The sequence below is a fragment of the Columba livia genome, unplaced genomic scaffold, assembly GCF_036013475.1.
Source record: "Columba livia isolate bColLiv1 breed racing homer unplaced genomic scaffold, bColLiv1.pat.W.v2 Scaffold_178, whole genome shotgun sequence".
In the NCBI taxonomy this organism is placed as follows: Eukaryota; Metazoa; Chordata; class Aves; order Columbiformes; family Columbidae; genus Columba; species Columba livia.
This window is the reverse complement of record NW_027043079.1, coordinates 236199-262657: the sequence shown is the minus strand read 5'-3', so window position 1 is coordinate 262657 and position 26459 is coordinate 236199. Positions and strand designations below refer to the sequence as shown.

The window sequence follows — 26459 nt, the reverse complement described above, 5'->3', positions numbered from 1 at the left end:
AATTAGTCAGGCTCAAAGGAATCTCAAGGCCTCTTGGAGAAGCTGAGATCAGAGTCTGCTGTGACAAAGAGGGGCGTTCCACAATCAGCAGGGTCCTGGCGTGGCGTGAATCATCGGACGTATCATCAGTGAGACTCCAGCGCATGGACAGCCCAGGATACTCATTTAGCGAATCCATGCTTGGAGCGTGGACGTGTGATTAGAATATAGTTACGTATATAAGGAGACTTGTTTCTGTAATAAATGGCTTAGCGTGATTCACATTGAATCGACTTGTTTTGCTGAGTCCTTATCTCGTTCCTACAGTGATCATCTTCCAGGAGCCTCAGCTCCACTTTCCCATCCCTGACTGTTCCATCCTGACCAACTTTTTCTGGTTTGTAAGTGTGAAGTCCCACAGGGCACCTCACCCCACTGACTCCTCAGTCACCCGTGTCAGGAAATGTTGTCAATGAGCTCCAAACCCTCCTTGTCCCCAGCCAGGAACCTGGGAGGTGTGGGACCATAGTCCTGCCCTTGGCCTTGCACAGCCCCACATCACACTGTCCCAGGAAGGGCCCTGGGCAATGTGGGAGGGACAGGATCTGACTCCCCAGGGTTGGGGGTCAGGGCTTAGTCCTTTGGTTAATGAAACACATCCAGGGTTACACAGCATCAGAGAGACCTTTACTTTCCTTTTCCTGACCTGTCATCATTGCCTCCAGTTTTCTTCTCTAACCAGATCCTGGGAACAGTTTCTCAGTTGTGTCCCTCAGTGTGACCCATTAACATTACAAGAAACTTTGGAGTTTCCATCTGACTTTGACTTCTTGAGAAGTTTCTTCAACTTCCTCCAGGGTCTGAGGTCCATGGACTCAGCACCAAACCCACCAGAGGGGTCATTAAAGCGCCTGGGGCTGCTCCTGTGCTGCTGAGCTGGGCTGGGCTCCTGGGACACAGGGAGCTCATGGCAGCGGCAGCGCTGCAGAGAGACAGCTCTGCCCAGGAGCAGCTCCTCTGCACACGCAGCAGGGCTGAGGGCTCTGCCTGGGGATCTCAGGAGACGGGCAAGGCAGAGAGAGATTAAAGGTGGTCAGGACTGGGAGGATGACTGAGAGCTCACTGGAGGAGAAACCTTTGCAGCCCTCGCCATGGTAAGTCTCTGGGTGCAGGGCAGTGCAGCTGTAGCTCCTGGAGGCAACTCCTGAAACTGGCACAGGCACAGCTTGTGGGATCTGTAAGGAAGGGGCTCTTGTCAGGCCATGTTGAACAGCTGTGAAGCCAGGGGAGCACCCAGGGGTGCCCAGGGCTGTCCTGCAGAGCAGGGTCCCTGCACCCCAGGGCTGTGCCGGGCAGGGACTCTGCCGCCTGCCAGGGTCAGCGCTCAGCCTGCCCGGGAGATCCCATGGCAGCAGCTGTGGGGGGAAAGAGCGACCCCCGGCAGGGCAGGCAGGGAGCTTATGGGGTTGAAGGGGGTTGTGTGGGTCAGGGCTGCTCAGAGCTCCAGATCCCCCCACAGACATGGCAGAGGGTCCTTCTGAAAAACAACATCAATACAGGAACAGTTGCAAGGGAAGGAGTCTGTGCTTTCAGTTTTCCACTCTTGCTCGTCTGGGTGTGCAGTGGGAGATGGGGATTTATTTCTCTCTTTGGAGAAGACACTGAGACCCCAGTTCTCGTTAGGACGTGTCTGAGCTGCTCCTGAGCCCCTGCACACACAGAGCTGCCCCTGGGCAGTGCCAGGAGGTGTGAGCAGGACAGAGCTGAGCACACAGCGGGTGGGACGGGGTCTGTGACACTGACAGGGAGCAGACCAGGGACAGACACACAGCTGCAGGCAGCACAGACATGGGCAGGGAGAGTTAACTGCTACCAGAAATGCTGGGGATGGGATTTAGGAACCTCTCTCATATGCTCTCGATTGCAGACACATTTCCCAGTGCAACCCCTGGTCTCCTCTCCTGCCCAGCAGACCCTCTGCCCCAAAGCCATGGGGTCCAGGTCACGAGTCTCCACCTCAGCAGCTGGACCTCCAGGTGAAGGGTTCCTGGAACGGGGTACACAAATAAGGTGCTAAAAGTACTTGCTCTCCAGTGTCACTATGTGAGTGGCACCAGCACAGCCGGGTCAGGAGAAGGTTCCACAGCATGCCCGTCTGCCTTTCTGTCCTTGCTTTATTTTCTGGTAGCACTGCAGTGTTCTTCCCTGTTTCTCCACCTGTCCCTGGTGCTCTTGCTCTCTGGGGCTGGGGTGGGAGTGTGGGTCAGTTTTTGTTCTGACACCAACTCAGGGGGTTTTGCCTCAGAGCTGTGTTCATGGAAACCAGATGCCCACGCTGCATTTTAAACTGTGATAAACTGTTTTTTCTCACTTGGTAGAAAGAGAGAATGAGCTGAAACATCCCTCCATCAGGGAGGGGGTTTTCCATGAGAAACAGGACCTTTATTTTCCTCAGAGAAGTCACCCCTAACATGTAACTGTCTTTCCTCCTATGACAGGTCCTCATGCCCACAGGCAGCCAATGTCCAACAGCAGCTCCATCAGCCAGTTCCTCCTCCTGCCATTCACAGACACACGGGAGCTGCAGCTCTTGCACTTCTGGCTCTTCCTGGGCATCTACCTGGCTGCCCTCCTGGGCAACGGCCTCATCATCACCACCATAGCCTGGGACCAGCACCTCCACACCCCCATGTACTTCTTCCTGCTCAACCTCGCCCTCCTTGACCTGGGCTCCATCTCCACCACTGTGCCCAAATCCATGGCCAATTCCTTCTGGGACACCAGGGCCATCTCATACTCAGGATGTGCTCTACAGCTCTTTTCATTTGCATTCTTGATAACAGCAGAGTATTCTACGCTCACCATCATGTCCTACGACCGCTACGTTGCCATCTGCAAACCCCTGCACTACGGGACCCTCCTGGGCAGCAGAGCTTGTGTCCACATGGCAGCAGCTGCCTGGGCCACTGGGTTTCTCAATGCTCTGCTGCACACGGCCAATACATTTTCACTGCCCCTGTGCAAGGGCAATGCCCTGGGCCAGTTCTTCTGTGAAATCCCCCAGATCCTCAAGCTCTCCTGCTCACACTCCTACCTCAGGGAACTTGGGCTTCTTCTGTTTAGTGTCTGTGTAATTGCTATGTGTTTTGTGTTCATAGTGGTGTCCTATGTGCAGATCTTGAGGACCGTGTTAAGGATCCCCTCTGAGCAGGGACGGCACAAAGCCTTTTCCACCTGCCTCCCTCACCTGGCCGTGGTCTCCCTGTTCCTCAGCACTGTCCTGCCTACCTGAAGCCCCCCTCCATCTCTTCTCCATCCCTGGATCTGGTGGTGTCAGTTCTGTACTCACTGGTTCCTCCAGCAGTGAACCCCCTCATCTACAGCATGAGGAACCAGGAGCTCAAGGATGCCTTGAAGGTACTAATGGCTGGATTCTTTTCAAAGGCATTACACTTCCCATCATCTGTATATCACTCATGACATGACTCATGACAGGTCCAACCTGTCTTTTTTGTATTTTGTAGTTTTAGATTAATTTTTGGAGTTCGGGGAAGACTTGTTTGGTTTTGCTTTTTTAACTCCGATAATATTGCCCTCAAAGAAATGTTATTTTTCATCCCACATCTCTGTCCACCTTTATAGATCAAGTCAAAGACCTTGTAAATGAGAAGTCGTGTTTCTGTGTATTTAAAGAAAATAAATGACCCTGCAGTGAACTGTTTGTCTGAGATCCTTCCTCTGCAACCTTTGTGAAGCTCAGCACAAGGTGTCTGTGTGTGAAGATGCAGGAAACAGTTACAGCAGAGCAGCTCTGCCAGGCAGCGCCAGCCTTGTTCTTCCCAGAGTCCTTCTCTTTCCACTCCCACACTCTCCTTCTCAGCCCTTGTGTTGGTGCAAGGCCTGAGCGCTCCCAAGGCTTGGTCGCCGTCCTGCTGTGTGTCAGTCCTGTGACCAGGACAGGCGGTGGGCACTCCTGTGACAGAGCCGGCCTCAGAACAGCATCTCCATCAGCAAGGGCATCTCCTTAGCACAGTGCCTGGAGGGTTAGTTCTTCTTCCAAAGTTCCTTGAAGAACATTTCTTAGTAACAGACTCTCAAGAGGCTCGTTGCTTTGCTTGTTTCTCTGTTGGCTCAGTGTGATGACATCAGTGTCCCAGTGTGGCTTTCAAGGGACTTCAGGCTGGTTGCTCAGGTGTTGGTTGTTGGTGGCCAGCACCCATGCACAAGGTGAATAAGGCAGGGTCCCTCTGAGCACCCTCCATGGCCACCCAAGAGCTTGTGTGGGAGGTGGTCAGTGGCAGTGACCACCATCAGCTGGGGCTGCCTCCCAGCCTGACCAGTATGGCCCCGCAGAGTCACCACAGCCCACTTGATCTACAGAGCAAAACCCCCAGCTCGGGGCTGTGGGCAGCGTGGGGACAGCGTGCAGGAATGGCAGCCAGGCCAGTGCAGGTGTGCTCTCCTTGGGCAAAGGCTCTGTGGGGAGGTGGGACATCCCAGGAGAAGAGCAGGGCACTGTTTGTGTGCAGACATGGAAAGAGAAACCCTTTGCCTGTGGGTGACAACTTGGGTCAGGCTGCGCTGTCCCTGGGGCAGCAGGAGCTGCCTGAAGAGCCCCAGGGCCAGGACTTGGTGCTGTCCTGGGGAGCGGGGCTGGCACAGGGACCTGAAAGATTTCTGGTATTGGGATATCCTGAGTGCTGCAGCCAGAGAGACACTGTCACTGACCCCCGTTTCCTCCATTTCATTCTACGGGGCCTGCCCAGATGGAGCTTCTCTGCTGGGCTGGGCTGGAAAGTGCCCCAGAGAGGGAAACACCAGTGAAAACTGAAGTGTGTGAGCGTGCAGGGTGGGGGCACCAAACTGGGAGGAAGGGCTGACACACCAGAACGCTGTGCTGGCATCCAGCGAGACCTGGACAGGTTGGAGGACTGAACAGAGGAGAACCCGAGGAAGTTCAACAAGGGATAGTGCAGGGTCCTTCACCTGGGGAGGAATAACCCCAGGCACCAGTACAGGTTAGGGGCAGAGCTGTTGGAAAGCAACTCTGCGGAGAAGGACTTGGGAATTCTGGTTGATAACAGGTTGACCATGAGTCAACAATATGCCCTTGTGGCCAATAAGATCAATGGTACCTGGGGTGCATTGCAAAGAATGTGACCAGCAGGTCAAGGGAGGTGAAGCCTCCCCCTCTACTCTGCCCTGGTGAGGCCGCATTTGTAGTTACTGGGTCCAGTTCTGGGCTCCCAAGTTTAAGAAGGACAAGGAATTACTGGAGAAAGTCCAGTAATGGGCTACAAAGATGACGAGGGGTCTGGAGCATCTTTCTGATGAGGAGAGCCTGAGAGAGGGGGTTTGTTCAGCTGGAGAAGTGGAGAGGGAATCTTATCAATGTTTATAAATATCTCAAGGGTGGGTGTCAAGAGGAAGGACCAGACTCCTTTCACTGGTGCCCAATGATAGGATGAGGGGCAACAGGCATAGGCTGAAGAATAGGAGGTTCCATCTGTATAATGAGCATAAACTTCTTTACTTGGAGGGTGACAGAGCCCTGAAACAGGCTGCCCAGAGCAGGTGTGGAGTCTCCTTCTCTGGAGACATTCAAACCCACCTGGACATGATCCTGTGAGATCTGCTCTGGGTGAACCTGCTTTAGCAGGTGAGTTGGACTGGATGATCTCCAGAGGTCTCTTCAACCCAAACAAGTCTGTGATTCTGTGGGGCACACAGCAGTGGTCTCGCATGGCCAGGCCTGCTGGGAGAGACATGAAAGACCAGGAGAGCAGGGTCTGGTCTGTGCCCATGTTCCTGGACACGCTGTGGCAGCTGTCCCAAGGCATTCGTCACAGATCAGCCCATTGCAGCCACCATTTTGATTATTGTCCTCTCACCACACCTGAGAGAGGTTGTTTGTCCCTCCGTGGAAGGAATCTAAATGACTAGGTCAGAACTCTGAGTATGCACAGAAAGGACATATAAGCATCCATATAGTGTTTGTGGGGGGAAATGAGCCCAAATGAGCACAAATGCCCCAGCTATCGCTGTGGAGGACACTGAGGCCTGTGGGACAGGTCAAGGTCACTTCATGTTGAGAATATCTTCTCCAAGAAACCACCTGAATGCAGCACTGGGATGTGCTTCCTTGAACCGAGGTCAGTGTGACCTCCCTGGAGACCTGCATCAGTTCCAGCACCCAGACCCAGCTGCTGCCCGGCTTTCTGAATGATGACGGCACCATCTCTGCCTGCAACTCTTACATGTACTGAGTGTTGAGGTGTTGTGTTGTTTGTTTCTTTGTTTTCTGGTGGCCACATCCTGCAACCAGTGTTGTCCCTAAGCCACCCACTTCATTTTGCAAGAGTCACAGGCTGGACAGTCTGTCTCCAGAAAGCAGCTGCACCTTGGCTATGGGGATTTCTGTCCCCTACAGTCATCATTCTTGCCACAGATATGGTTTTCTGTTTGTATTTTAGAGCCGTTTGTCCCCTTCCTGTTCACATGGGCATCCCATGAATGCATCACTGCTCTACCCCAGTGTAGACAGGCACAAGGCCTTCTCCTCCTGGACCTCTCACCTCACCTGTGCCACTGGTTCTACAGCAGCCCTATCCTGGACTGTGGGATGCCCATAACAGCCCTCCCAAGACAGTTTGACAAAGCCTTTTTTCTACACCTTCCCAACATCCCTGCTCAATCCCCTCATGTACAGCTCAAGGAACAGAAAGGTTGGGCGCAAATGGAGCTTGGAGAAAAATGGTCAGGAAAGCTTGGATGTGCACAGAGAGCCCATTGACATGTTGGCAAGCTTTTCTCTCTTAAGAGGCTCAGAGACCAGCACAGCATTTGCTGTGTCCCAGAAACTCGCCTGGAAGGTTGGGATATGGAGAAAAGGTTTGGTCTGGGAAGGGACAGACAGGGGCTGGTTGAACTCGCTGGTGTGACCGTGAGACATCTCTCCAACACCTCAGAAAAGTCCTGGCTCTCAGGGAGGCTGCATGGTCCTCTGAGAAAGAAAATAGCAAAAATGACTTATCATGGAATCATAGAATAATTGTGGCTGGAAGAGACCCTCAAGATCATCAAGTCCAACCATAACCTAAATCTGGCACTAAACCATGTCCCTAAGGACCTCTTCTGTATGTCTTTTAAACACGTTCAGTGATGGTGACTCCACAACCTCACTGGGCAGTCTGTTCCATTGCTTCAAAACCCTTTCCCTGAAGAATTTATTCCTCATCTCCAACCTAAACCTTCTCGTGTGCAACTTGAGGCCATTTCATCTTGTCCTATCACTTGTTACTTGGGAGAAGAGACCAACACCCTCCATGATAAAATCTCTTTTCAGGTAGTTGTAGACAGCAACAAGGTCTCCCCTCAGCCTCCCGTTCTCAAGGCTGAACAGCCCCAGCTCCCTCAACCGCTCCTCGTCAGACTGGTGCTCCAGACCCTTCACCAGCCTTGTCACCTCCTCTGAACTCTCTCCAGCACCTCAATGTCTTCCTTGCCGTGAGGGGCCTAAAACTGACCCCAGGATTCAAGGTGCAGCCTCACCAGTGCCCAGTACAAAGGGATGATCACTTCTCTAGTCCTGCTAAAGCTCTGATTGAATCAAGGCTTGAACACCTTGGTGTGACCCAGTTGGTGACAGGTTGGACTGCAGACTCCTGAGGTCCCTTCAACCTCAGTTCTCTCATGATCCCATTGTGATGTTGGGCTCTGTTTCAGACTGGAGCAGAGCAGGCGATGATGGGGCAGGATCCACCTGTGCTGTAGGTGACCATCTAAACCAACATCTCAGCCCGTGAACCAGCCAACCCCTCAGTGTGACTCGCTCTGGGCAACGTGTGAGGAGTCCTGGGCAGGGAAGGTTCAGAGGGCATGGGGCGCTGTGCAAGACACAACATGATCTTGGCTTCATGCCTGCAGGCCCATCAGATGTCAGTTGATGTCAATGAAAATTAAAATAAGAAGAACTGAAGACAAAGATCCAGAGCAAAGGAACGTGTCAACCTTCTTTATCTTTCTTTCTTTCTTTGTTTCTTTGTTTCTTTCTTCATTTGTTTGTTTGTTTGTTTCTTTCTTTCTTTCTTTTTCTTTCTTTCTTTCTTTATTTCTATTTATTCATGTATGTATTTATGTATTTATTTATGTATTTATTTATGTATTTAAGTATTTATTTACTTATTTACTTATTTACATACTTATTTATTTACTTATTTACTTATTTATTTAGTTTAGTTATTTACTTACGTATTTATTTATGTATTTGCTTGTTTGTTTATATATTTATTTATTCATTTTAAAGTCTTTGTAGGGGATTCTCTTTTCTTTGGAAAGGAAAGAGTTTTCCAGAACAGGGCATGGGTTTAGGACACAAATGTCTTCAGCTCCAGGGACACAAACCCCTGGTGCCAGTGTAGATGCCCCGGGAACCCCTGCCCAGGCTCCACCTGCACTGCAAGGTGCTCTGGTCTCCCCAGGTCCTGTGTGACAGATGCCAATCCCAGGCCAGCACCTCAGGTACACTGGGCCCCTAAAATGGCCCTGGCTGTTTATGGTGAGACAGCTGATGAAAGATGTACTAAGGGAAGGAGAAGAAATATTGGTCTTCCCCTGTACTTCTATTACCAACACTCTATTATTTCATCTCCCTCGTCATTCAGGAGTTCCCACCTCTCCTGATTAAATGTCCCTGGACAACTTTCCAGCACTGTCTGGACGTTTGCCCTTCGCAGTGCTCTCAGGTTTCTCCTCCACTTGCTCTTTGGTCATTCAGTGGCCTCTCAGCTGTCTGGTTTCTGCTTTGAGCTTCAGGGAGTTACAAACTTGCCCCATTCTTCAGAGCTCTAATTAACATGGCAGTCAACACGTTCATTGTGTTTATTTCTATCCTCTCCTGTCTCTCTGTCTAAACCAGTTCTTGTGTGGGTGTCCCTTGTGGATGCTGGACCTCATCAGATCCACTTACACACACAGCTGAGGAAAGTGTTTTGCTGTTTATTAAACTGATGTAGGAAAAGTGATGCAATCTGTGGTGGCCAATGAGGGAACCGGCAGACTGGGGGTGGGGGTGAGGAGCCAGGTTGTCCATACAGTGTTCCTTCCCTTTCTCCTGCTCCCTTCGCTTTCTCCCTCTGTCCCATATCTTTCTTCCCGACTTGTCTCTTGCAGACTTTGTTCCACTTTGGCCCCAAGTCTGGCCATGGTTTGACCAGTTTTCAGAGGCCTGGCTGGTGACAGCAGGGACAGCAGCAGTGACAGGCCCGGGGCTGACAGGCTCCCCCTCCCCTAGGGGGCGCTCGGCTGCCACACCCAGCTGACATTGAACCTTTGTCACAATGCCGCTACCGTGGCGAGGATGCGGTGACTCTGCAGGTGACAGGGACACTGCAGGACTTGGTGTCAGCTCAGCAATTTCTCAGTTCCCCAAAGAAGCGGAATTCTGCAAATTGCTGCCTTTGCTCCTGAAAGGATGTCATCAGGTGGGTGTTTTGGTGTAATACACGGAAAACCAGAGCAGAAATGGTGAAATATTCCCATGAGATGCATGATCCCTGCACCAAACCACCATGACGAATGTATTGCACATACAACGCCTATCCCAAATTCTGATTACTGCCTCACAGTCATGAATAAACAAACTCTCTAATTACTCTCAGCTAATGTTACCCTGACAACAGTATATATAACAAAATTCAGTAACCTCTGCCAACAAAACCCCCAATACAGCTAATGCTTCTGTTTGCCAGGATGAAATGCTTTCATTGAGTATTAAATCAACCCCAAATCATAAGTTCTGCTTTAATATTAGGATCAAAACTAATCGGTAAATTGTAATTATTCTTTCCAGTATCTGGAGAGAAGTTTGCTTTGAGTTCCCTATTTATAAAAGAGTGATGTGTGAAACAAGACACTGGAGCTTTTTACCAGTATATAGTGGTGGGTATATCCCTTGGCATTGTTCTGGCAAGCACAGCAAACACAGTTCCCTGATGATTTTTGGTGCAAGTTTCTGCTCTCTCAGTGTTGCCGGTTGTGTGCGTGCTGCTGATCTGGATGTCGGAGGGTTGAGGGACAAGCAGCTCCTGGGGGAGCAGGAAAGCAAATTGGAGATATTTTTTGATTTAACTTACTAAGAGGTAAAAATTGTGCAATCCAGTCCTTAGAAACAGCAGGTTACAGCGTGGTGCGAACAGGGTTCTGCTCTAAAATGGTGATACATTAAGTGTCAGTTTAAACAAATTATTGGTTTCTTGCTTCCCCTGTGCGATGATCTGCTGCGCAGCCTCTGTGATAGTCTCTGTGATGATGAGCTTCTGTGGATATTAGTTTTTATCTTCAGATTTTGTTTACTTTTAAGGAATCTTTTAATGTCACAAACCCCATTGGACAGCGTGTGAGTCACAAACCCCCCTGGACAGTGTGTGTGTCACAAACCCCATTGGACAGCGTGTGTGTCACAAACCCCATTGGACAGTGTGTGTGTCACAAACCCCATTGGACAGCGTGTGTGTCACAAACCCCATTGGACAGTGTGTGTGTCACAAACCCCATTGGACAGCGTGTGTGTCCAAACCCCATTGGACAGTGTGTGTGTCACAAACCCACTGGAATCAGGTGTTCACTTAAAGCAGTAACAGCCACAAAAGAAATGAAACGCTTGAAGAGAATTGTTACTGAACGCCAGGTCCACCCGTGAGCTCTGCAAGAGACTCATCGTGTCACCAGCGCTGTGGCTCATTTACCCCGCAGCCTGTCTGAACTCACACGCTGCCCGCGCTGCCTCAGCTTCCCTCTGACAAACCGGAGGCGCCAGCCCCGCCGCTCCCCTTCCCGCACTCCCTGCCCGCACAGCCGCTCTCTGCTCGGCAGGGCGACCCTCGTCCGGCCCGCCCGCACCCCGAAACCGTTGTGTCTCCTCGCCAACGCCCCCGCACAACAACGCACTCGAACCCCTCACTGCGCCCGGCAGCCAATCAGCGCTGAGCTCCCGCCCCGCCCGCCAGGCGGGCGGCGTGGCTGGCCAATTAGAAGCGGCGTAAGCGCGGCGGGGAGGGCGGCAGGCGGGTGGGGGCGGGGCCGTCCGCAGCGGGGACCAATGGGCGGGCGGCGCGTGCCCGCCGAGGGGCGGGTTTGAAGGCGGCGGCGGGGCTCGGGGACAGCGGGTCCGGGAGCAGGGGCCCCTTGGTGGGGGCGCGGGTGTTACTTGGGGGTCCCTGGACGCCTGTGTCCCACGGGAGGGTCCTCGGGGGCCCCCAGGGTGTGTGTGGGGGTTCCCGCAGCTGAGCCTGCCCCACCAGGAGCTGCGCCCCTGCAGCCCATTGCCCTGCAGGCCTCTCCCCCGCCCAGTGAGTGACGGTGGGGGCGGAACTGGGGGGCCTGGGGGTAACAGGGACCCCTGGGGGGATGTGGGACCCTGGAGACCCTGGGGGGATGGGGGAGGGGGTGCCAGGGACCCACTGGGTGGCACTGGGGGATGCCAGTTACCCCCTGGTGACAGCGGGGGGCTCCTGGGGATCTTCCGGGGACCACAGTGTGGGGTCCCAGAGACTCCGTGGGTGTTGGGGGGATGGAGCCCTGGGGCCCCCTGGGGTGATGGTGGGTGGCACTGAGGGGACCCTGGGGTAATGAGCATGGCTCCTGGGATCCGCGGGGTGACAGTGGGGAGGTCCTGAGGTCCTGTGGTCCGTGGGGGCGTCCTGGGAACCCAAGTATCATAAGTGGGGGGGTCCCAGAGACCCCCTGGGTGGTGGTGGACGGCACTGTGGGGTGTCCTGAGGACCCTGAGGTGATCGTGTGGGGTCCAACGACACCTTGAGTGGCACTGGGGGGCCCAGTTACCCCCAGTATGACAGTGGGGGCCATCCCTGAGACCCCATGGGTGACAGTGCGGTGGTCCTGTGACCCCTGGGCATTGGTGGGTGACACCGGGGTTGGTGTTGACTATGTGTGGGCGCAGGTGCTGGGTGTCCCCCTATGATGGGGTGTCCCCCTATGATGGGGTGTCCCCTATGATGGGTTGTCCCCCTATGATGGGGTGTCCCCCTATGATGGGGTGCCCCCGCCATCGAGTGTCTCTGCCCCCCGCCCTGCAGACGGACCTTCACGCTGGATGATTTGAGACTGGGTGGCCGCTGGGGAAGGGCAAGTTTGGGAGTGTCTACCTGGCATGGGAAGCATGAAGCAAAGAGTATATTAAAAATCCTACAGCCTTATATCTCTAAAGAATTCATTATATTTAGCGCTCATCTACTTAAGTTAAATGGTTAATATTAGACTGAAATTGGGCTCATCCGCTGAGCTGTGAGCAGTAAAAGCATTGCCACACAGCTCACTGATTTAGCAGGGAGAGCTCACAGTGGCTCACCCAGACTGTCGTGTTTATAGAATAAAGTGGTTGGCTCGCAGTCAAGTTGCACACAGCAGGAAAAGTCTGCACAGAACCCCCTGCGCCAACAAACACACTGCGCCAGGGGGTTTGTGACACACACGCTGTCCAATGGGGTTTGTGACACACACGCTGTCCAGGGGGTTTGTGACACACACGCTGTCCAATGGGGTTTGTGACACACACGCTGTCCAATGGGGTTTGTGACACACACACTGTCCAATGGGGTTTGTGACACACACACTGTCTGGGGGGGTTTGTGACACACACGCTGTCCAATGGGGTTTGTGACACACACACTGTCCAGGGGGTTTGTGACACACACACTGTCCAATGGGGTTTGTGACACACACACTGTCCAATGGGGTTTGTGACACACACACTGTCTGGGGGGGTTTGTGACACACACGCTGTCCAATGGGGTTTGTGACACACACACTGTCCAGGGGGTTTGTGACACACACACTGTCCAGGGGGTTTGTGACACACACACTGTCCAATGGGGTTTGTGACACACACACTGTCCAATGGGGTTTGTGACACACACGCTGTCCAATGGGGTTTGTGACACACACACTGTCCAATGGGGTTTGTGACACACACACTGTCCAATGGGGTTTGTGACACACACACTGTCCAGGGGGGTTTGTGACACACACGCTGTCCAATGGGGTTTGTGACACACACACTGTCCAATGGGGTTTGTGACACACAGACTGTCCAGGGGGTTTGTGACACACACACTGTCCAATGGGGTTTGGACACACACGCTGTCCAATGGGGTTTGTGACACACACACTGTCCAATGGGGTTTGTGACACACACGCTCTCCAGGGGGTTTTGTGTCGCGGTTGAGACGGACAAACGACATGGACCAAGTTCTTTCAAGATGAAAGTAATAGATGCCATTTATTGCTACAAGTGCATTTTTATACAATTCTACCAGTTCATGTGTCTTTTCACCATTGGTTACGAGTTACAGCACTAACATCTCATTGCTTAATTTTTCTGTCGTCCATGTTACTCTTCTATCCCCTTCTCTCTCACGGGTACATCTCTCCTCTCTCCGGATACTCCTTTACTCCCATCCTTCTCAAGGGTAAATCTTAATATCTCAAGGCTGATCTCTACTCTCACATTTTCTGTCAAGGATTCCACAGATCTGCTGCAATTTCCCACAATTCCCCCTTTTTTAATTTGTGCTAAAAATGCTGCCCTCATTGTCCGCTGCAGGGCCCTTTGCAGCAGAGAAATCACGATGGCAACAACTGCAGCCATGGCAGAAACCAGCCCTGCAACCAAGAGAAGAGCCCTGGTAGCTGTCCCCTCTCTGCACCAGAGCTGGTGTCCATGAGGCCCCACAGCGAGGAGGACCAGGCTCACAAAGCCTTTTCTGAGGGGATAACAGGATGGTTTCAACCACTGCAGCGTGGAGAAAATCCCAAGTGTGACCAGAGCCATAGGCTGGGCTGGACAGTGCCAACAGACCTCCATGGAAATAAGACTCGCTTTGAATCCATTCCCAAAGCACAGCCAGGCAAATGATGACTCTTCCCAAATGAGCAAAAAGAGTCCATTGCTGCTACTGCAGTCATGTTTCCTTTTCTACCCAAACCAAGATCCACAGTTGGCCATCTGTACAGGGGATGCAAAATGCACTTCAGCCGCAGGGTAAACCTTCCACACCTCCTGTGTGACTTGCACCTTTCTCGGAGTTATTTGCCTACCTTGATTGGTGGGAAGAGGTTCAGAACTTATGGAAAGCCTTTAAGAGATACTCTTTGGAGTACTGAAAGAGTAAGGAAGCTACTGCCATTTTGGACATTTGCGTCAAAACTCATACACACATGGGATAGCGTGTGGTGTGTGACATGGATTTCTTTTTCTCCTTGTTCTCCTTTTTAGTAATTCCTGAGATCTTTGCTTTGGAAAAAACATACCTAAAGAAAAGAATCTGAGAACAAAAGTCCTGATCAGAGAGAAGGTCCATCTGGGCCAAGACTCAGTCTCCAAAGCTGCCAGCCATCCGTGTCTACAGGGTCTTGGGGTGCTCAAAGGCCTCAGTGGCTGGGACCGGCCTCCCTGGGGACCATCTCCTGCAGGGGCCCAGGGGCCGTGTCTCAGCTCAGCCTGGGACCTCTGGTGCCTGCCTGAGCCATGTTGTAGGTGTGTGTGCCTGTCTCTGCCCCATCTCCTGGACGGGCCTGGGCCCTGCCCTGCAGAGAGCGGCTCTCCTGGATGGAGTCCTCAGGCCTGGCTCAGAGCTCATCGTGCTCCAGGCACAGCTACTGAGCACAACCATGCTGTACTGTGCTGTGCTGTGCTGCTCTATTCTGTACGCTCACAAGGAGTCCAATAAAGATGGGACTGTTCGACTGAAATGCCAGAGAGGTTTTAGATCCAAAAACAGTTTCAGGGACACGTACACAAAGGATACAACTGGAAACAGATTTTTTTTTTTTTTAATATTTATATTTATTTTATTAAAATTACAAATTTTAAAAGAAGAAGGAGAAGGAGGAGAGCTGGCTCCTGCTGCAAACTTGCCCTGGGAGAAAGAACCCGAGAAAGCCAGGGCACGAGTGGTGCCTTGGAGGGCAAGAGCAGTGGGCATGAACCGAGCCAAAAGGCCCCGAGGAGCTCTGACAGGTGGTCATGCTCAATGCTGCAGAGGAAGGCAAAAAAACCCCGGGGACCAGGGCCAGTCTGCCCCGGGGGAAAATTCCTTCCTGACCCCAACACTGGCGATCGGCTGTTCCCTGAGCATTTGAGCAAGACCTGGCTCCTCGGCCCACAGGCTGGTCATGCCTCCCAGAAGACCACAGAACAATAGAAGGATAGAATGATAGGATGATGATGTCTTCTCTCTTCTCTTCTCTTCTCTTCTCTTCTCTTCTCTTCTCTTCTCTTCTCTTCTCTTCTCTTCTCTTCTCTTCTCTTCTCTTCTCTTCTCTTCTCTTCTCTTCTCTTCTCTTCTCTTCTCTTCTCTTCTCTTCTCTTCTCTTCTCTTCTCTTCTCTTCTCTTCTCTTCTCCTCTCCTCTCCTCTCCTCTCCTCTCCTCTCCTCTCCTCTCCTCTCCTCTTCTCCTCTCCCTCTTCTCTCTCCTTCTTCTCCTTCTCCCTCCTTTCACTAGCAGTACATGCTGAGGAAATTGCTGACAAACACTTGTAACCTTGCCCAGATTAGCCATTCGCTCCATCACCTTGTGCAAAGGACGCATGTACCTTCTGGTGGCCGGGAGAGCACCGTACCCCTTAAACCACTCTGCATTCCACTTCCTACAGCTGCTGACCCTAGCTCCCCACTCCATCAGGACGGTGAGCTCTGCAGTGCTCCTCAAGAAGTTATTCCCTTCATTTTTCTGCTGCTATTCAGCTGAAAAGGATGTTCCTCTTCCTCTTCCTCCTCCTCATCCTCCTCTTTCTCCTCCTCCTCCTCCTGCTCCCCTTCATCTTCCTCCTCTTCCTCTCTTCTCTCTTCTCTCTTCCTCTCTTCTCTCTTCTCTCTTCTCTCTCTTCTCCTCTTGCTTCACCTCTTCCCTCTCTCTCTCCCTCTCCCTCTCCCTCTTCTTCTCTCTCCCTCTTTTCCTTCCCCCTCCTTTCACTACCAATACATGCTGGGGAAATCCCTGACAAACACTTGGAACCTTGCCCAGCTTACCCATTCGCTCCATCACCTTGTGCAAAGGACGCATGTACCTTCTGGTGGCCGGGAGAGCACCGGGCCCCCTTCAAACCACTCTGCATTCCACTTCCTACAGCTGCTGACCCTAGCTCCCCACTCCATCAGGACGGTGAGCTCTGCAGTGCTCCTCAAGAAGGCGTTCCCTTCATTTGGCTACTGCTATCCAGCTGAAAAGGATGATCATCCATCAGATGAACCTGGAAGGTTGCCCTGCTGGGAGATGGCCTTGCAGCGGAGAAACTCCAGCTGCCTCGTCCAGCTCTTCCTCCGTCAGCCCCTGTCAAGGGATTCCACCGGCTCCTCAAGGACTTCCTCTCCGATGTCTTCAGGCTGCCTCCAGGCCAGCTCTGGCAGCAGACACGGGACGCTGCTCCCTTTTATACTGCCCTGGGGCATTGTGACATCAGCATTGCCCCGTGGTCGCATTGTGACATGGAGGTGACATGGGCCCCCAGTGTCCCACCCCACCCACTGCCCATGCACCCAGCACTCGTGGAGGAAGGACTTCGGGGTGCTGCTGGCCCCGAGGCTGTCCTTGTGCCCAGGAGGCCCAGGGCGCTGTCCCTGCTCTTGGTGGTCACGCACTGGGCATGGCTGAAACCACCTGGGAATGGCGGTGGCATGAAATTACTGAGGAGGTTATTCAGATACAAAGGAACTTCTTCTCTTTGCCTTTAAAGTTACTAAAAGAAGCTATGAAAAACAATCCTCTAGTACATGATGGTAATGAATTGCTCTGCGAAAGTGCTGCCATGGGTGCAGGAACCTGCCAGCCTATGTCCATTCCATTAAAGAATCTCAACATTTTGGTGCCGGCTCCATGTGTTTGGCATGTGGCCTCTCTCACCTCCTAGATGTCCAGGTAGGAAAACAGGTGGGGGAGCAGGTCTCAGCTAAACCCCAGGGCACCTGCTATGGAAAGCATAGGTGTGAAAGCATAGGCATAGCCTCTGGGCTCAGGCACCAGGTTCTGTGGGCTGGCAGATGGCTGCCTGACAGCTCAGACATGGTAATTATCCCTAATTCAAGCACTCGGGGTAATGCAAGGTGGTGCCGTGTTGGAAGCGCTTCATTAACTGCAGAAGAGTAAAGACAGGCCCATGGGCAGACCCTCTGCTGCAAAGGGTCTTCACATCCTTTGGTCTCACATTGAACCTGTGCCCTCACATTCTGGATTAAAGTGACTCCAATTAGACTTAGCTTAATTCTCCCTAGAAACAAAGTAAGAACCTACCCAGTCTACTCAGCCAGTTCTGCTGTCCTAAAAGTCCCCAGGCAGATGAATCTCCAAAACCAGAACATGGGTGGCTGCTCATCCTGTTGGTTATTTTTCTATCACATGCCATTTATTGAGTGTTATTGACAACAAGGACATTTTTGCCCCCAGCCGTGGGAACAGAAGCAGGAGAACAGTGTGAACCTTACAAATCCTCTTCCCAGATTGCCGCCAAACTGATTCCCAGTTTACATTCTCACTTAGTGATGTCCAGAGTTGACTAATTCCCAACCAAAATTGAGATGGTGTGGTCAGTTCTTGCAATACTATCATGCATCGCGACATAACTTGTGATTTCCCTCCGGTTCGTATCGTTACAAAACCAAGCATCTCTGTTTTCCTTACAAATGTGTTGCTTCCATGCTCACCGAGAGAACTTGCAAGTGTAACACTTTAATTTTTTTAAGTGAGTGGGAAAATGAAAACCAACTGCGTTTCTTATATGTCTTATTTTTAACTTCAGGGGGATGATTTTTTAAGCTCCTTCTCTAGTGCATTCACTAATGACAGATATGGACTCACCTTGATGTGCTGATCAGGTGCTGGAAAAATTTTCAGGAATAGCGCAAAACTTGGGGTTACACCCTCTGCTGTGTCTGCCTGCAAAGTGTCCTTTTTTTCCAATGAAAACTGCCCTGTGCTTGCACTAGATCTGACTTTTAATAGACCTATTTTCCCCTCCCCAGGCCAAAGGAGGACATTAACCCACCTCCCCCTGAGCAGCCTGGTTTAGAGCTTCAACAACCCCTCAGCTGGTCTGTTTAGGAGACGCCCCAGCCGCGATTCACCACCCTCTATGAGGAGGAGATTTGCACTTGCCGAGATAAGTGCCTCTCACAAGCAAGCAAATCACTTTCTCTAGGAACTTTCTATAGAGCAAAACACTTGAGGTGAGTCCTGAGAACATAAGACACAAAGCAAGACAAAGCACCTGGGCTAATCCTGACGAGCAAGAGTTGCTCTCCACGGAGTAGTCTCTTCTGTCTTCGAGCAAAGAAAAACCCTACATAATATCAGCCTCATCCTAGACACTGGCAAACACTTTGCCTATCGAAAGCATGCTTCTGTAGATCCTTTCAGCATTTCTTCTTCCACCAATAATGCAACTTCCGTCAGGTAAGTTGCTTATGCAGACTGTGCACAGGGTTGCCTGGGGCTTTCCATACTGAGCAAACAAAAGGACATTCCTATTTCCATTTCCAGCAGCTGTACAGACTCATGACAAAGATCAAAATGTTCACAAGTTAAACTGTCCATTTTGAGATGTGAAAGACCTGCCTGGTTTAGATTTTTGTGGAGTTTTTGAGGGCGTATCGTATTTTCATAACACCCCCCCGCCTCAACTGACCCAGTTGCGGGTGGAAATGAATCTGTGAATCTGATCCTAGATGTAACACACTGGATCTCCAGAAAACAAGGCACTGCCAACCAGAAGTCACAGGGAGGACTGAGTCCCTCCCTGCTGTCACACAAGGTCACCACGGCAGACACGAGGTTGGATGCTCCTGCGGGGAGCCGGGCTGCCTTGGTTGCAAAGCCCTGTCTGTCTGTCTGTCTGTCTCTATGTCTGACTTGGTATTTTGAGAAAGACATATTTGACCTTTTTAATGATGCTGATATCTGTGGATTACTAAAGACTTATTTTAAATGGACTAGATCTTCCTTTGGGGGTAGAATGTGGTTTTCTAGATGGGATGCACTGTCATTTTCTCGAATTCTGAAAGAAGTACTTAGCCATGTACTTCATGGACTTGAAAGAATGTATTTAGACTTCTCCATTTTAAACTGTATCAGACCATCCTAGATAAACATATACTTTAATAACTTTATTTATCAAAATGTTTGGCAGGGCCAAACCTGATTTCTAGAGTGCTTTTGCAGAAGAGATGGGTAGTGTGGTAATGGTAAATGACACTTGTGACAGCAGAAACTGTGATTTCACATGGGTAGCCAGCAGCAACCAGCAACTCAGCTGAGTCAGTTTAAAGGATCACAGATGTGTCGTTTGTGAAATGTTCTCTAATTTAACTGTATCTGCTAAAAATCTGTTCTTACTTTGAAATCTTTAGCAATTGCATTAGAAAAAACCCATGTAGATTGTCTCTGTGCCTCACTGTGTTAAACTGAAGTCAGGAGGAGTGGGAAGAAAGTACACCACAAATATACTAATGTGCATTCTTTTCTCAGAATTCTTGTTGAATATTTCCCTCCTAAGTGCTTTGACTTTTCAGCAAGTTTATAAGGTTTGGAATTTCAGCTGCCTAGTGCATGAAGGGAAGGCAGTAGATGTAGTCTGTCTGGATTTTAGTAAAGCCTTTGATACTGTCCCTCCCAGCACACTTCTGGACAAGTTGTCCAGCTGTGAGATGAGCAGATACGCAGTGTGCTGGGTGGAGAGCTGGGTGAATGGCAGGGCTCAAAATGCTGCAGAGGATGGCGCTACATCTGGCTAGAAACAAGTGACCAGGGATGTTCCTCAGGACTCAGTCCTAGGGCCAGGTCTGTCCGATATTTTTATCAATAATCTGGATGCAGGAATTTAATGCACCATTAGCAAATTTTCTGATAATGCCATCCTCGGAGGTGCTGATGACTATCCTGAGGGATAAGGAGCCTTGCAGAATGATCTAGATAGATTGGAGCATTAGGCAATGATCAATGGCTCTCCCTGCCCTTGGTGTCCACGTGCTGGGCACAGCTGCTGGCTGTCCGTGATGCCTTCTCTGCCGTTTGGCTCTCCAGGACAAAGCTCCTGCTCTTCTCTCCAGTCATGGCAGAAACCAGCCCTGCAACCAAGAGAAGAGCCCTGGTAGCTGTCCCCTCTCTGCACCAGAGCTGATGTCCATGAGGCCCCACAGCGAGGAGGACCAGGCTCACAAAGCCTTTTCTGAGGGGATAACAGGATGGTTTCAACCACTGCAGCGTGGAGAAAATCCCCAGTGTCACCAGAGCCATAGGCTGCGCTGGACAGTGCCAACAGACCGCCATGGAAATAAGACTCGCTTTGAATCCATTCCCAAAGCACAGCCAGGCAAATGATGACTCTTCCCAAATGAGCAAAAAGAGTCCATTGCTGCTATTGCAGTCATGTTTCCTTTTCTACCCAAACCAAGATCCACAGTTGGCCATCTGTACAGGGGATGCAAAATGCACTTCAGCTGCAGGGTAAACCTTCCACACCTCCTGTGTGACTTGCACCCTTCTCGGAGTTATTTGCCTACCTTGATTGGTGGGAAGAGGTTCAGAACTTCTGGAAAGCCTTTAAGAGATACTCTTTGGAGTACTGAAAGAGTAAGGAAGCTACTGCCATTTTGGACATTTGCGTCAAAACTCACACACACATGGGATAGCGTGTGGTGTGTGACATGGATTTCTTTTTCTCCTTGTTCTCGTTTTTATTAATTCCGAGATCTTCGCATTGGAAAAAACATACCTAAACAAAAGAATCTGAGAACAAAAGTCCTGATCAGAGAGAAGGTCCATCTGGGCCAAGACTCAGTCTCCAAAGCTGCCAGCCATCCGTGTCTACAGGGTCTTGGGGTGCTCAAAGGCCTCAGTGGCTGGGACCGGCCTCCCTGGGGACCATCTCCTGCAGGGGCCCAGGGGCCGTGTCTCAGCTCAGCCTGGGACCTCTGGTGCCTGCCTGAGCCGTGTTGTAGGTGTGTGTGCCTGTCTCTGCCCCATCTCCTGGACGGGCCTGGGCCCTGCCCTGCAGAGAGCGGCTCTCCTGGATGGAGTCCTCAGGCCTGGCTCAGAGCTCATCGTGCTCCAGGCACAGCTACTGAGCACAACCATGCTGTGCTGTGCTGTGCTGTGCTGCTCTATTCTGTACGCTCACAAGGAGTCCAATAAAGATGGGACTGTTCGACTGAAATGCCAGAGAGGTTTTAGATCCAAAAACAGTTTCAGGGACACATACACAAAGGATACAACTGGAAACAGAATTATTTTTTTTTAATATTTATATTTATTTTATTAAAATTACAAATGTTAATAGAAGAAGGAGAAGGAGGAGAGCTGGCTCCTGCTGCAAACTTGCCCTGGGAGAAAGAACCCGAGAAAGCCAGGGCACGAGTGGTGCCTTGGAGGGCAAGAGCAGTGGGCATGAACCGAGCCAAAAGGGCCCAGAGGAGCTCTGACAGGTGGTCATGCTCAATGCTGCAGAGGAAGGCAAAAAAACCCCGGGGACCAGGGCCAGTCTGCCCCGGGGGAAAATTCCTTCCTGACCCCAACACTGGCGATCGGCTGTTCCCTGAGCATTTGAGCGAGACCTGGCTCCTCGGCCCACAGGCTGGTCATGCCTCCCAGAAGACCACAGAATAATAGAAGGATAGAATGATAGGATGATGATGTCTTCTCTCTTCTCTTCTCTTCTCTTCTCTTCTCTTCTCTTCTCTTCTCTTCTCTTCTCTTCTCTTCTCTTCTCTTCTCTTCTCTTCTCTTCTCTTCTCTTCTCTTCTCTTCTCTTCTCTTCTCTTCTCTTCTCTTCTCTTCTCTTCTCTTCTCTTCTCTCCTCTCCTCTCCTCTCCTCTCCTCTCCTCTCCTCTCCTCTCCTCTCCTCTCCTCTCCTCTCCTCTCCTCTCCTCTCCTCTCCTCTCCTCTCCTCTCCTCTCCTCTCCTCTCCTCTCCTCTCCTCTCCTCTCCTCTCCTCTCCTCTCCTCTCCTCTCCTCTCCTCTCCTCTCCTCTCCTCTCCTCTCCTCTCCTCTCCTCTCCTCTCCTCTCCTCTCCTCTCCTCTCCTCTCCTCTCCTCCTTTCTTCACCTCTTCCCTCTCCCTCTTCTCTCTCCTTCTTCTCCTTCTCCCTCCTTTCACTAGCACTACATGCTGAGGAAATTGCTGACAAACACTTGGAACCTTGCCCAGATTAGCCATTCGCTCCATCACCTTGTGCAAAGGACGCGTGTACCTTCTGGTGGCCGGGAGAGCACCGTGCCCCCTTAAACCACTCTGCATTCCACTTCCTACAGCTGCTGACCCTAGCTCCCCACTCCATCAGGACGGTGAGCTCTGCAGTGCTCCTCAAGAAGGCATTCCCTTCATTTTGCTGCTGCTATTCTGCTGAAAAGGATGATCATCCATCAGATGAACCTGGAAGGTTGCCCTGCTGGGAGATGGCCTTGCAGCGGAGAAACTCCAGCTGCCTCGTCCAGCTCTTCCTCCTTCAGCCCCTGTCAAGGGATTCCACCGGCTCCTCAAGGACTTCCTCTCCGATGTCTTCAGGCTGCCTCCAGGCCAGCTCTGGCAGCAGACACGGGACGCTGCTCCCTTTTATACTGCCCCCGGGCATTGTGACATCAGCATTGCCCCGTGGTCGCATTGTGACATGGAGGTGACATGGGCCCCCAGTGTCCCACCCCACCCACTGCCCATGCACCCAGCACTGCTTGGAGGAAGGACTTCGGGGTGCTGCTGGCCCCGAGGCTGTCCTTGTGCCCAGGAGGCCCAGGGTGCTGTCCCTGCTCTTGGTGGTCACGCACCGGGCATGGCTGAAACCACCTGGGAATGGCGGTGGCATGAAATTACTGAGGAGGTTATTCACATACAAAGGAACTTCTTCTCTTTGCCTTTAAAGTTACTAAAAGAAACTATGAAAAACAATCCTCTAGTACATGATGGTAATGAATTGCTCTGCAAAAGTGCTGCCATGGGTGCAGGAACCTGCCAGCCTACGTCTATTCCATTAAAGAATCTCAACATTTTGGTGCCGGCTCCATGTGTTTGGCATGTGGCCTCTCTCACCTCCTAGATGTCCAGGTAGGAAAACAGGTGGGGGAGCAGGTCTCAGCTAAACCCCAGGGCACCTGCTATGGAAAGCATAGGTGTGAAAGCATAGGCATAGCCTCTGGGCTCAGGCACCAGGTTCTGTGGGCTGGCAGATGGCTGCCTGACAGCTCAGACATGGTAATTATCCCTAATTCAAGCACTCGGGGTAATGCAAGGTGGTGCCGTGTTGGAAGCGCTTCATTAACTGCAGAAGAGTAAAGACAGGCCCACGGGCAGATCCTCTGCTGCAAAGGGTCTTCACATCCTTTGGTCTCACGGTGAACCCGTGCCCTCACGTTCTGGATTTAAGTGACTCCAATTAGACTTGGCTTAATTCTCCCTAGAAACAAAGTAAGACCCTACCCAGTCTACTCAGCCAGTTCCGCTGTCCTAAAAGTCCCCAGGCAGGTGAATCTCCAAAACCAGAACATGGGCGGCTGCTCATCCTGTTGGTTATTTTTCTATCACATGCCATTTATTGAGTGTTATTGACAACAAGGACATTTTTGCCCCCAGCAGTGGGAACAGAAGCAGGAGAACAGTGTGAACCTTACACATCCTCTTCCCAAATTGCTGCCAAACTGATTCCCAATTTACATTCTCATTTTGTGATGTCCAGAGTTGACTAATTCCCAACCAAAATTGAGATGGTGTGGTCAGTTCTTGCAATACTATCATGCATCGCGACATAACTTGTGATTTCCCTCCGGTTCGTATCGTTACAAAACTAAGCATCTCTGTTTTCCTTACAAATGTGTTGCTTCCATGCTCACTGAGAGAACGTGCAAGTGTAACACTTTAATTTTTTTAAGTGAGTGGGAAAATGAAAACCAACTGCGTTTCTTATATGTCTTATTTTTAACTTCAGGGTGGTGATTTTTTAAGCTCCTCCTTTAGTGCATTCACTAATGACAGAGATGGACTCACCTTGATGTGCTGATCAGGTGCTGGAAAAAATTTTCAGCAATAGCACAAAACTTGGGGTTACACCCTCTACTGTGTCTGCCTGCAAAGTGTCCTTTTTTTCCAATGAAAACTGCCCTGTGCTTGCACTAGATCTGACTTTTAATAGACCTATTTTCCCCTCCCCAGGCCAAAGGAGGACATTAACCCACCTCCCCCTGAGCAGCCTGGTTTAGAGCTTCAACAGCCCCTCAGCTGCTCTGTTTAGGAGACGCCCCAGCCGTGATTCACCACCCTCCATGAGGAGGAGATTTGCACTTGCTGAGATAAGTGCCTCTCACAAGCAAGCAAATCACTTTCTCTAGGAACTTTCTATAGATCAAAACACTTGAGGTGAGTCCTGAGAACATAAGACACAAAGCAAGACAAAGCGCCTGGGCTAATCCTGACGAGCAAGAGTTGCTCTCCACGGAGTAGTCTCTTCTGTCTTCGAGCAAAGAAAAACCCTACATAATATCAGCCTCATCCTAGACACTGGCAAACACTTTGCCAATCCAAAGCATGCTTCTGTAGATCCTTTCAGCATTTCTTCTTCCACCAATAATGCAACTTCCGTCAGGTAACTTGCTTATGCAGACTGTGCACAGGGTTGCCTGGGGCTTTCCATACTGAGCAAACAAAAGGACATTCCTATTTCCATTTCCAGCAGCTGTACAGACTCATGACAATGATCAAAATGTTCACAAGTTAAATTGTCCATTTTGAGATGTGAAAGACCTGCCTGGTTTAGATTTTTGTGGGGTTTTTGAGGGCGTATCGTATTTTCATAACACCCCCCCCCCCACCTCAACTGACCCAGCTGCGGGTGGAAATGAATCTGTGAATCTGATCCTAGATGTAACACGCTGGATCTCCAGAAAACAAGGAGACCTAAGTTACGGTCGGTAAGGGAGAAGAGGAGGGGAATTCAAATTGTAATGGCTAGGAGGAGGGCTAGTATAGGGGTTATGATAAAAAGAATTGGAGAGGAGGTAGACGGGCGGATAGGCTCTGTAATGAATAGTTTAACACCATCTGCCACTGGTTGGAGAAGTCCAAAAGGCCCTACAATGTTTGGGCCTTTTTGAGCTTGTATATAGCTTAGTTCTTTCAGTTCTACTAGTTTTAAGAACGCTACGGCGATTAGGATTGGTACTGCATATGATAGTGATATGATAAGGTAGGCTATGATCATGGAGGATGGTGAGCTAGGGAGAGGACTTGAACCTCTGGGTAAAGGGCTTAAGCCTTTTGCATTTACCGAACTCTGCCACACTAGCGATCCTTTTCTAGGATTGGGTGTCGTGTGGGATCTCTTTGTAATTTAGTTGAGTTCAGTACTTAGGGAGGGGGCGTGCGTTGAAGCATTGGCCTCACTTTTCTGGTCCTTTCATACTAGGAAAAGTTCAACATAGATAGAAACCGACCTGGATTACTCCGGTCCGAACTCAGATCACGTAGGACTGTTAATCGTTGAACAAACGAACCCTTAATAGCGGCTGCAGCATTAGGATGTCCTGATCCAACATCGAGGTCGTAAACCTCCTCGTCGATATGGGCTCTTGGAAGAGATTGCGCTATTATCCCTGGGGTAGCTTGGTCCATTGGTCAATTATATTGGGTCTGGTTACTGTTAGTACATTGAGGCGTTGCTCTTAGTTAAGAGGTGGTGTCTTGTTTTTGGAGGGTTTGTTTTTCTCCAAGGTCGCCCCAGCCGAAAAATGCGAACCAGCATCTTGTTAGCGGTGAGCCTAGTGGGTTAAGTTTTGTTACGAGGTGGCTGCTGGTTTTTAAGTTCCACAGGGTCTTCTCATCTTATAGTGAAATATGTAAATCTTGTTGTAGTAGGAGTATTAGTTATCTGTTAATAATGCGTGGATGTAAGTTTGCGCTTGAGAGGGGGGTCTACCCTAGTTACTCATTTTAGCATTAACTCTCCTATGGGTATAGGTTGACCTGTTAGTGAGAAGGGAGTCATATGAGTTTAGGATTTTTGTAGAAATGGAGCTTTGACGCACTCTTTGTTGGTGGCTGCTTAAAGGCCCACAATTGTTATGTACAAGGTTGTTAATTATCCACTAGGGGAGGTTGTACCTTTTTTTAAAGGAGCTGTACCCCTTTTAAATTACTCTTGATAATCTTCGTTGGGGTGGCTGAGGGTTCCTGGAGGAGATATCAAGGTTGAACTTAGATTCGTTTTACAGGTAACCAGCTATCCCCCAGCTCGATTGGCTTTTCACCTCTACTAGCAAGTCATCCCACTCTTTTGCAACAGAGACGGGTTCACTCAGGCATAGCTGCTTACAAGTAGCTCGCTTAGGTTTCGGGGTGGCAAGCTTAAGTCCGCTTTGCTTGGTTGTTCTGGCTAGATCATGATGCAAGAGATACAAGGGTTTATCTTTGCTGTTTATTGCTTGGCTTTTTCAT

The 26459-nt window shown here is 50.6% G+C and overlaps 1 pseudogene; it reads left to right on the top strand.

The window, feature by feature from the left end:
* Positions 1-2500: 2500 nt before the first annotated feature.
* On the top strand, positions 2501-3666 carry LOC135577908 (olfactory receptor 14J1-like; annotated as a pseudogene).
* The last annotated feature ends 22793 nt before the right edge of the window (positions 3667-26459 follow it).